Below are 10,720 nucleotides of genomic sequence, written 5' to 3' on the forward strand. Positions count from 1 at the left end.
CTTTCCAAATCTAGGATATAATACAATTAAGTTAGAAAGACCACAAAAGTAAAACACCATCCTTAGAAACAGTACAGCATTTACAGTTGGTAAAAGACCAATATAGAAGATCTTGCTCAAAATATTGACAATAATGAGGATCACATGGTGGCCTTGGGCAGCAAGAGCTCTAATTTAAATCTAGGGGCTAGCTTCCAAGAGAAACTGCTTTCCCTACTCTCTTGGGCTCCACTGATATTTAAAATGTTTAAGTACAAAAAGTTGTATTGGCCACCCACCCATATCTAGTGTCTTAAAGAAATGGGAGGTCTACTTCAGTGGTTAGGACGGACATACAACAAGGTGTTTTGCTTTCTTAGGGGAAATACCATTCACTCTACAACATAGGAATGGAGATGCTTTAGTGCTCTTCAAAATTCTCGGCTGCATGAGAGGACCATTCAGGTGGTTTGCCTGAGCCCAAAGTATCGAGGAGGCCAGAAAACAGAGGGGCAACAACTGCCACCTGACCTCCAAGAGGGCCGTACCCTCCTCCCCAAGCACCACATAGGTAAGAAACAGAAGCTGTAAGGTTGCTGCCAATCCTCCATGATACTCCCATCTGTTGTACAAGCTCTGGCTAGGCAGAGCTGAGGAACAGTGTCCCACAGGAGGCTGCTCCATGAAACAGGGTCTGCAAAATCAGAATGTTACAGATGAGGCTATCAGAAGATGAATTCAACTTAAAATAGACACAATTAGAAACAGGCTGGGAAGCATGGTTCTCTTCTTGTTAGAAATGAGGCTGTGAGGAGGTTTTATGTGGCACTGACTTAGGGAAAGGAGTGAAGGACGTTTCTGTGGCTGTAGTGATCCCAATGTCAATATCCTAATCCTACCAGACCTCCAACTCCCCATGAAGCACTGTACTACACAGTATTCATTTGATCCAAGCCTTCTAAACCTGCAGAGATGGGGGGAGGGGAGACCTGAAAGGCTTGAAATCCTAAGAGACGAACCAAAAAAATCATAGGAGCTCTAGACCACAGCTCTACTAATTCAACAAAGGATAATTGCAGAAAGTTATCAGAGACCTCAAAGGCTCTGTAAAATATCACATTTACATACCATACGTCTCACCAGGGAGAAGGGCTGAAAAGCAAAGTGGTTTGAAATGGGATGAGTTGAAATTATAAAAAGGGTTATATAGTTGTTAGAGAATGTCTGTTGTTTTCAGAGACAAGAAATTTTAAAGTGTTGGAGTTAACACAACTATCGTGTAGCATAAACGAATGAGAATACTCATTGAACTATAACCATGTAAGTCACTGCGATATAATTCTTAGGTCTAAAATTTATAGCTCCCTCTTACTCTTCCTTTTAAAAATTCTAAAATACAATCTACTAGAAAATAGTTATTAAAATAACCCAAAATATCTTACTATAATAATTATATCACTTAAACTACTGCCTTACTCATTTTGGGTTACACATTTTAATAACTATACATAAACCACTACAGTTGTATAATAAAAATGACTATTTTTTTTTGTCTTTAGGTTATCTGATTTTATCTTGGCAAACATCTCTTTTTTTTTAAGTGTGATATTAACACTAGCACAGACATGATCAACTGGTTTCTGGGCAATGTAACAAACAGAGGACTCAAAAACTGCATGCTCTTTTATTATACATGTTGAATTGCCTTGTCTAGTATATTCATTCCAAGCATTTAATTGAATACAAATTCATACAAATACCCTTGAGTAAAATCTGCTGTGGTGAATGCTTCTAAGTTTCTTTTGGATGCCACTGTTATTTCCTTAAACTGGACTTTTTCAAAAAGAGAAAGTATGAGAGCATAAATACACAACTAAAATTTACCTTTTGTCCTTAAAGGTTGATCTGCATTCGTTTTATACAATACATATTTCAATATACAAATTAAGAAATGGAATATGGGTGCTTTTAGGATTCTAGAAGACATATAATTTTGGAACTTAGTTTCAAGAATTAGAGTCTGACTTACTATTGTAACAGATCCTGAGACACCATAATTACCTTTTTAAAACAAAGTTAAAAAATAATATTTATGAAAATACAACTTTGTGTTCTTCTGCGAATAAAATTATCTTAATTCTCTAACAATATCCCTTTTGCATTAATGAAACCAAGGAGTTTGCTTACCAAATATGAAGCACAAATTCTTAGAAAAGATAAATCACGGTCAGTCCAGGAAATAAATGCCCCTCTAAAGCCAAAGATTTGGTAGGATAGAAGGAAAGCAAACCTGAACTCTTGAATTTTAGAGAAGAGTTCTGCTATAGAATCCAGTTGTTCCAGCTTTGGATTTTACAATTTCACTGAGATTAATCAGAAATCATGTTAAGGAGACCTAAGGTTTATTTTCCAAAAAACAAAAACATTTCTCAATCCTATTTTTTATTTGACTAGATTAAGGCACAATGTAAGTACAGATTAGTCTGTTTAAATCTTGTTATAATTTATAATGACATTATCAAATAATTTTCTCTTTACTATGAAATAAGTATTATTCCCATTTTACAGATGAGGAAACTAAGATACAGACAGGTGAACTGACTTAGGAGGTCAGAAGGGTGCTCCCTTCGGCAGTACATATACTAAAATAGGTCAGAAGGAATAGAGGGAACAAAGCTGGGATTTAGAGACAAAATGACCAGGGTTTCAATATAGTATAGCCATCCACTACTAGCCTTCATCCGAGCCTTTCATCTGTAAAATGAGGATAATAACACCTATCTCTCAAATAGTTGATGTAAGGTGTAAGCAAAGCACCTAGCAGAAAGCATAGTACAGAGTTGCCCATTCAAGAAACATCAGCTCTCCTAACCAATCCACAACCCTATTTTCTTCAGCTGGTACAAAAGGTGTACACTAAATCCATATGCTGTTGTGAGGTAAGTGAGAACACAAGCAGAGCACCTGGTAAGTATGGGCTCAATACAGTTGTTTCCCCCCCCCCCCCAACCCCGTACTCCCTCTCTTACCCTAGGTCCCACAGTAAATGGCTGAGCCACAGTCAAATCCAGATCTTGGTTCCACTATAGAACTGTTTCTGCATATATGCATTTTATTTAAGATAGTACCTCATTCAACTGCAAAAACAAATTTAACCCAGCTGCTTGATCAGTTATTAATTTAATGTGTTCCTGGTAAAATAAAATTGATTTCTAGGGCAGCTTTACTTTTCAGTAATCAGAAAAAAGTAATATTTCTGACTTGAAAATATGTATTTTTGATATGAATTTCTACTGGCATTCCTGTTATATTCTTAATATTTTATAAACTATTAAACTCAAAACATAGTCAAAAATCTATTACTTAGGTGTATTACATGCCTAAGCATTTAAATGAGTCCATTTTAAGTTCAAAGATATTAGGTAGCCTTTTCATTTTTCCTATTTGTTTCCAAATAAAATAACAAGGTAGAGTAGTAAAGGTAGTAAATAAATGTAGGTATTCATAAATGAAACAGATGTGTAGAAAATATGGACTAGATCTGCATTTATGAAGCAATGACCTTCAAAACTGGCAGGGAGCTGTTAACAATGTTCTTCACAGGGGAGCAATTATATTATAACCCTCCTATGTATACTTGCATTTCTCATGATCTACAAATATATTTGCATATCAGAAAAAATAAAAGAATAGTCTGGTAACCGTGGCAACCTTCACTGAAAGGATGTAAGGCATTTTCCTTACCTTAATAATCACATCCTAAATGTTAGATCAATAGAACTGCTGCAATATGAAAGGCTAGACCAATACTTTGACAGAATTTCCTACAACTGAAATTTACCAAATGTGACTATTATGGCTCTAACCTAGTGATACATTTCTGACTCTCTAATACCCTAAGAGTTCTCTGATTATCCCAAGAAGTACTGAAATCACTCTAAAATATATACCTTAAAGAAAAATATGGCATACAATATTTTAACGAATATGATTCTAAATTATCACCAAAAAATTTTTTAATATACAGTACTGCAATTCCTAATACGTTAGAAATATTGCTTTAACCTAGCAAGTAGCTCACAGCTCCTTTCCATACTGATTTAAAGACCCTGTGCCCAATGCTTGACAGATAAGCGCGCACACACACACACACACACACACACACACACACACACACACTACAGAAACGTAAAAGGGGTGAAAAGTTACTAAGAAAAGCTCAATCTCTAAAAGCTCAAATAAGCCATATGCACAAAATATTAATTCCACATAAGATTCTCTCTCTCTTTTTTTTTTTTTTACATTTCCTCACATTGGGTAAAAACAAAAGCAATTCATAATAGTGGTGCCAAAGACTGACAATATTACATAAACTTCAGAATTCCTGTTTTCAAATTTTTCATGCAAGAATCACAATGCACAACCATTAACATGTCTAGACAGTGGACACTCACTACAGTATAATCATGTTACACCAAGCTTAATTTTTTATGTGTCCTAAATGTTTATAACACATTAACTTGTAAATATAAAATAAGACCAACAGGAAAAGAAAACCATAGTAAGATATAGCAAGCATAAACCCAGTAAGTCCTGTTTGACTTAAAAATATTATTTTTCTTAACAGTAATAAAAAACTACCCACAACTATAATACCAATCAACCAACCTGAAAGGTTCCACTACCTGGTAAAAATAACTAGTTGTCTTATTGCATTACCTTAAAAACTACAAGATTATCACTAGTGGAGTGGTGATATGAATTATATTTGTACTCTATACCTTGTCAAAAGTTAATGACCTGCCCCAGGAATTTTATTTCACCATATACCCAAAGTATTCTTAGGACTCACAAAGTCTAAATCTCACACTGCCCTTGATATGCTACTGTATAAATGCTTTAAATTTTAAAACAAAAGGATAAAGACTTTAAAAGCTCTGGACAACATATTCAAATGATGACCATGTCAGGTCAATGTTTTCTCCTCCCCCACCCAAAAACAAACAAAAAAACTGTACATGACACATAAAGATACAATGGAAACAAAAAGTAGCATGCCACTCATTCTGTGAGAAAATAATACAGAACATCTATCATATTCAACCACAAAAATCCTTTTCACTTGATGGCTAGCATCTTTATGCCTGTCTTTAAGTGGCCTTAAAAAGAGATTTTGTTCTCTTTCTCTGCCCTCCTGGATCTTTGACAGCAGTCAGCACTTATGCCCAGAACTGGTTTGGGGAGTGGGAGAAAAGGGAAAGTGTAGAGAAGGCTGAACTGAGCACGGACTCAGCAGAGAGCAGCTGCTCTCACACACTACCCAGCGTCTTTCTCACACACCGCTATTTTCCGCTATTGAGCATTGTCAGCAAAAAATAATAATAAATGGGGGGTTGGGGGGCCAGAAGACAAAGAGGGTAGAACCAGAAGCAGACAGTTTTTGTCTGCCACATCTGAGGCGAGAAGCCCCCTCTGGTTTCTTGCTGCAAAGGCAAGGGATCAGATGAGACCCCTCTGGATCCAACTCAATTTGCTTCTCCAGAAAGAGCAGTTTCCGGCAGCGAGCGCAGGAGCCTCTAAACACCGGAGCATTGTCAATGTTTCCTATCACTGACTTTATAGAGGAGGAAAGAGGGCTGTGACTTCATTCCTGGGAAAGACTACTACTCCAGACGTGCCACAAGGCAGTAGTGAAAACACATAAGAGGTTGTAAAAATCCCTTCCAAAAATACCAGGTTTCTGAAGAAATGCTGCGAAGCATTAACGTATTGTTGGCGTTATCTGTAAGTCACCGATTCTTTCTCACCACGGCCAACCCTCAAATCTCTGGTACTTGTTGCTAAATCTTTACCTCATGCCCACCCAGAATTGCCCAACACAATGAGATTTGGGGAGCGAAAGGCAGGGAGGGGGGCTAATCCTGGGAGCCCAGAGGCTGGGCTCCCTTCCATAGGCCACTCTGCATGGGCTGCGCGTTCACTTCTACCTTATGAGAGCTCTGACTCACAAATGCTGGGGGGGCGGGTGATTATGACATACAGCATTATCCTTTCAACCAAAGATAGATAAGAAAAGCCGGCCAAGGGTCCTTGCCTGGCTAGAGAGCCAAAGCCTGCGCCCCTCGACGGGGCGGCCCGGGTAGGAGGCTCCCGCCCAGCCCGCCTCCCTCTTGCAGCCAGTGGAAGACGCTCCCCATCCTGGCAGGCTCGAGGAGCCAGGATGGGGTGGCCTCACCCTGGGAGAGGGCAGAGGGATAGCTGAGGGTACCGGACGGAGGGACTCTCACCGCAGCTGCGCGGAGCGCGCAGTACCCCGCCCGGGACCGGTCTCGGGCGGAGGCGCTCTCTGCACCGGGGCCGTCCGCCGCAGCCGGGGACGGACAAAGCACTGGGGTCTGCGGCGACCCCGGGCAGCGGCGGCGGGCCAAGTTGGCCAGACTCGGGAGACGAAGGGGTTCCGCGGGCAGGGCAGCGCGGCACTGACCTGGATGGTGCAGGTGTACTCGCTGTCGTCCAGCAGCCGCACGGTGCAGCTGTACTCGCGCTCCAGGCTCCTGCTGCTGCCGCTCATCAACCTGCTCAGCATCTTCCCGCCCGCCCGCCCGCCCCCGGGAGAGACGCGGCGGCGCTGCGGACCCTGGACCAGGCGCCCCTCAGCCGGGCAGCTCCTCGCGGGCCCCGGGCACCTGCACCATCACCCCAGCCGGGTCGCGGCCGCTGCCTCCTGCTGGCGCTGCTCCTCCTTCTTCTCCTCCTCCTTCTCCGCCACCGCCTCCCCCCAGCCCAGAGCAAGCGCCCCGCTCTCTCTCCTCCGCGCCCCACTCCCCATGCCCAGTTCGTGGGGCGGGGCCTCGGCCGGAGAGGGGCCAATGGGGGTCAGCGCGGCGGAACCGAGTGGCAGAGAGGAGAACCAATCGAAGTAGGGCATTAGAATGATGGACAGGTGGAGGAAGCAATCACGGGAAAGCAGTCGGACAGAGCCTAGCGGGACCAGCCCTCTGGCGTCCCAAACGAGGGGCTCCTCTTGTCTCTGCGGTTACTGTAGAAGCTGTTTCCCCTCCCCCGTGCCAGGTGTGGGCACCCGGCTGGATAAATGTCTGCCGCGTGGAATACGTTTAGACTCTGCTTCAGGGGCCAAGTCCCACACTCTGCAACCCCGCGAGTCCCGCCCTCTCGGTAGCCGGGGCGGTGCAAGATAACAATCCCCGCACCTGCAGAATGCAGGCACCTTCCGCTCCGGACCAGGCGGCTGCCCCCACCTGAGCTGTACCCCAGGTCGGCACAACGGGCTTCTCTGCTCTAGCCTTCTTATTTTGAACAACATCTGTTTTACAGTAGCTACTGAAGTAAAAGCTGTAACGTTCGCAAGGGCTTTTAAGCACTCGGGTTTAACCCCTAGGAAACCCTCCACTCCAACACCCCATGCCTCCCTTTTATTTTCCTAAGACAAAAGAGCCTGAGGTGTGCTTCTTCAGCCAGTAGGGTGCAGAGTACGTGATGGGTCCTTTCCTTGCACCTTCAGAACTAGAATTATCATATTTTCAGACTTCCTCAACAAAACACCTGAGCATGTCAGGAGATATATATCACAGAGAAAAAAAATGTCTCCTGCTCTTTGTGACCCCACATCTAAAGATCTCATGTTCTTTATGAAAACTTCACCAAGACACATGATATTCTCCCTCAAAAATTTTTGATAGTAGGAAATGTTATATTAAAGGATATCAACACAAAATGTTATAATTTATTAATTTAAGAAATAATGAAAGATGCATAATTTCCCATTATTTTCATGTATACTGTTCTTGTTTGTAGAGATAACAAACACATAACAAAAATGAAACCCTAAATTAACTTAGAAAAGATCTGACCTTTAAAGTACACTGTTTTACCCCGAGGCACCTGGCTGGCTCAGGTCCTGAGCTCAAGCCCCTTGTTGGGCATAAAGCCTACTTAAAAGAAATAAAATATGCTTCTTCTCTCGTGTCCTTGGGTTCCAATATTTCTCCCAATTTTTTTGCATGGGACTTTCCCCCACTTCAGTTATCACCTCAGTAACCTGGATTGCTCTCTTTATTAGCTGCATTCTGCTTTATGGCAATCAAAAGAGGAAGTTCCACTTTTCAACATAATCCTAGAGGAGTTAAGAAATTACAACAGTAAGTCAAATATTCTAGCCATTAAACCAGATGTGAGTTCCTCTACTTTGTAGCCACAGCAGGTAGCCTTGTATGTACAACACAATAAGTATTCATTCAATAAGTGTTTGTTGCATGAAGTAAATGAGATAGATATTTTAGAGCATCTAAGTCCCAGGGAAAGATATATGAAAAAATTAAGAATTTCAGGAAAGTCTTGGAGACAAATGAAATTATTAATAGCCAAAGTGATATTTTGCAAAACTTGGCTTTGTTGTGTAATTGGGAGAAGACAATGAAAGATTTCAGGCAGGCAGAACTTATGTTGAAGGTAAAAATTGTTATTTGTTTACAGAATCTATAAGAGCAAGAAAAAATGTCCCAGGAGCTAGAGGAGGCCCAGTAGTTTGATGGTAGGGAAATGTCTTTAACAGGTTATGCAAATAAGCAGCTGTTAGAATAAAAAGGCAAAGCATCATGAATCCAGAAAAGCTCTCAGGAACTGAATGCAGTCTTTTTTCAGAGTATGACCATAGATGCAATCAACAAGGATAAGATTGTGGCTGCTATGCCAATGTGTTAAGTAACATTCCTGTTCAACCTAAGAAAATCATATCAAGTTAAATGTTCACCTCATTGAAAGACCAGTAAGATATTCATCCATGCTTATGCATAATATCCAGAAAGAATTTCAAACTTTCCCTTACTCTCTTATTCAGAACACTTGGTGAGGAAAACAGAGGATGGATGCATAATAGAAGAAAAGAAGGAAACTATCAGTTTCTGGTGAAAATGTATGCCTGTACAGGGATTGAGAGCAGAAGCCTGGAGGAAACTAAAAAGAAAAGACTCGTATAAAATCACACTGAGGAATATTTTGTTTGTCTTTGTTTTTCTCAAGTCTATTGAGCAGAATGTCCAGGATAAAAAGGGTTTGTTCACTAAAGGCCTCATGTGCCCTTGATAATCAGATAGTGTTCATGAATTTTTTGGGTATAAAGGAGGCCATATTTAAAACTCCAAACTGCAATGACTCTGAGCTCCCATCTTTCAAATTATTAGGATATTAGCCCCCTTTGAAGTTTCCCTCCCTTCTACTGTTGAGGAGTCCTGAGGGGTGATGTTATCACTAACATATGCCTGAAATAACTGAATTACTCCTGCCTCTATTTCAGATGACACCCTGATGTTCTGTGATACTGATCTGTCTCCAGCCAATGCAACTTTCACCATTGCTTTGGGATCTGGCAGGAAGAAGCACTGCCTCCTCTTTACCAAGACATCACAAACCCTGGCTCTTCCCATCAAAGTCTCCTCATTGCACAGTTAAGACCAGGGTTATATAACAATATTAGAAAGGAAGAGTAATCCAGAGTAAACTGCAGGTATGACATGGCTACTCTCAAAGCCCTTATGGACTAGAGGCCTGCCTTATTGTTGAGCTTGAAGCCAGGGTCCATGTGGCTGATGACAGATTACCTCTTCATCCAGAATTCCCCTGACCATGTCTTGGGCATTCAGGCTCAACTGCTCAGAGAAGAAAACTCTCCTCACCAGTTTAAAGTCCATTTACAAAGTCCCACTTTCTGTCCTAGTTGCTGCCTTTCTATAGGATGGCTGACCATGAGAACATCTACTCCTTTAGAGGAAACCCCACCTTCCATCCTGAGGATTGTGACCTTAACCTTTGACCCAACTGGACCAGCACCTTCAGAACAGTCCAAACTCAGCACATGTCTCATAAAGACTGAGTTAATCTTTATAAGTAGGCCCAGGTAAAGCCTCACCAAAGCCAGTCTAGTCCCTTTGCATAATTATTTCTCCAGTAAGCAATAAGGATCATGCCTGTCCTTGTTTGACTATATCTTTTAGAGCTCAGCTTTTCTTCTTTTAAGGGCAAGGGCTGAAACAAGGACATTCACATCTCCACAGAAACAACACATATGTGGTCTACATCCACAGAGAGAAAAGAAACCGTTTTTCTCTTCTGTATCAATGTCTGCGGAAGCAATGCTCCTGCTCCACACACAAAGATTTGCATATCCAAATGGAGCACCATGCTTCACAAACGAAAGCATCTACACTCAAGTTATAGTTTTTCAAGAGTAATAAATGTATACTTGCTTTAATATGAGTAGTTAAACAATCCATGTAGTTTTTTCAGAGCAGTCTACCTCTGAAGAAATGTTCAAGTCTTCTCTTTCATCAGGACAGAAATGACCAATGGTTTAAGAGACAGCTTTTCTATCTTCTAGTAACTCAGGATTTTCATTAGCCCCCATTATATTTAGAAGAATTTTTAATGTGTATTTCTATGTGGAAATATAAGTGCATGTGTTTTTTTATTCCAACTACATTTATTGACCATTTACTGTGTGTTAGGCACATACTCTATGACAGTTTTCTAGAAAACATAAGACATGGCCCAAAGAATATGGGAAAATGAGATGTACAAAGAAAAAAGCTCACAATCTAGAAGAGAGTGTTAGGTATACAAACAGTTAGCTATTATACAACATAGAGAGCATGGGCAAAGTACTATAAGAGAACAACACATGGTACAATTATTTAAGCATAGGAGACAGCACAGTCTCCCATGAGAA

General features: G+C 41.2%; 1 long non-coding RNA gene across 1 annotated transcript; it reads left to right on the top strand.

Annotated features, from left to right (window-relative positions):
* Window positions 1-6,687: 6,687 nt before the first annotated feature.
* LOC120243832 lies at window positions 6,688-10,246 on the top strand. The gene is made up of 2 exons (XR_005531402.1): window positions 6,688-7,254; window positions 9,293-10,246. It is a non-coding gene; the product is annotated as an uncharacterized LOC120243832 (long non-coding RNA).
* Window positions 10,247-10,720: the final 474 nt, after the last annotated feature.

The sequence above is a fragment of the Hyaena hyaena genome, unplaced genomic scaffold, assembly GCF_003009895.1.
Source record: "Hyaena hyaena isolate Hyena2069 unplaced genomic scaffold, ASM300989v1 scaffold_361, whole genome shotgun sequence".
Taxonomy (NCBI): Eukaryota; Metazoa; Chordata; class Mammalia; order Carnivora; family Hyaenidae; genus Hyaena; species Hyaena hyaena.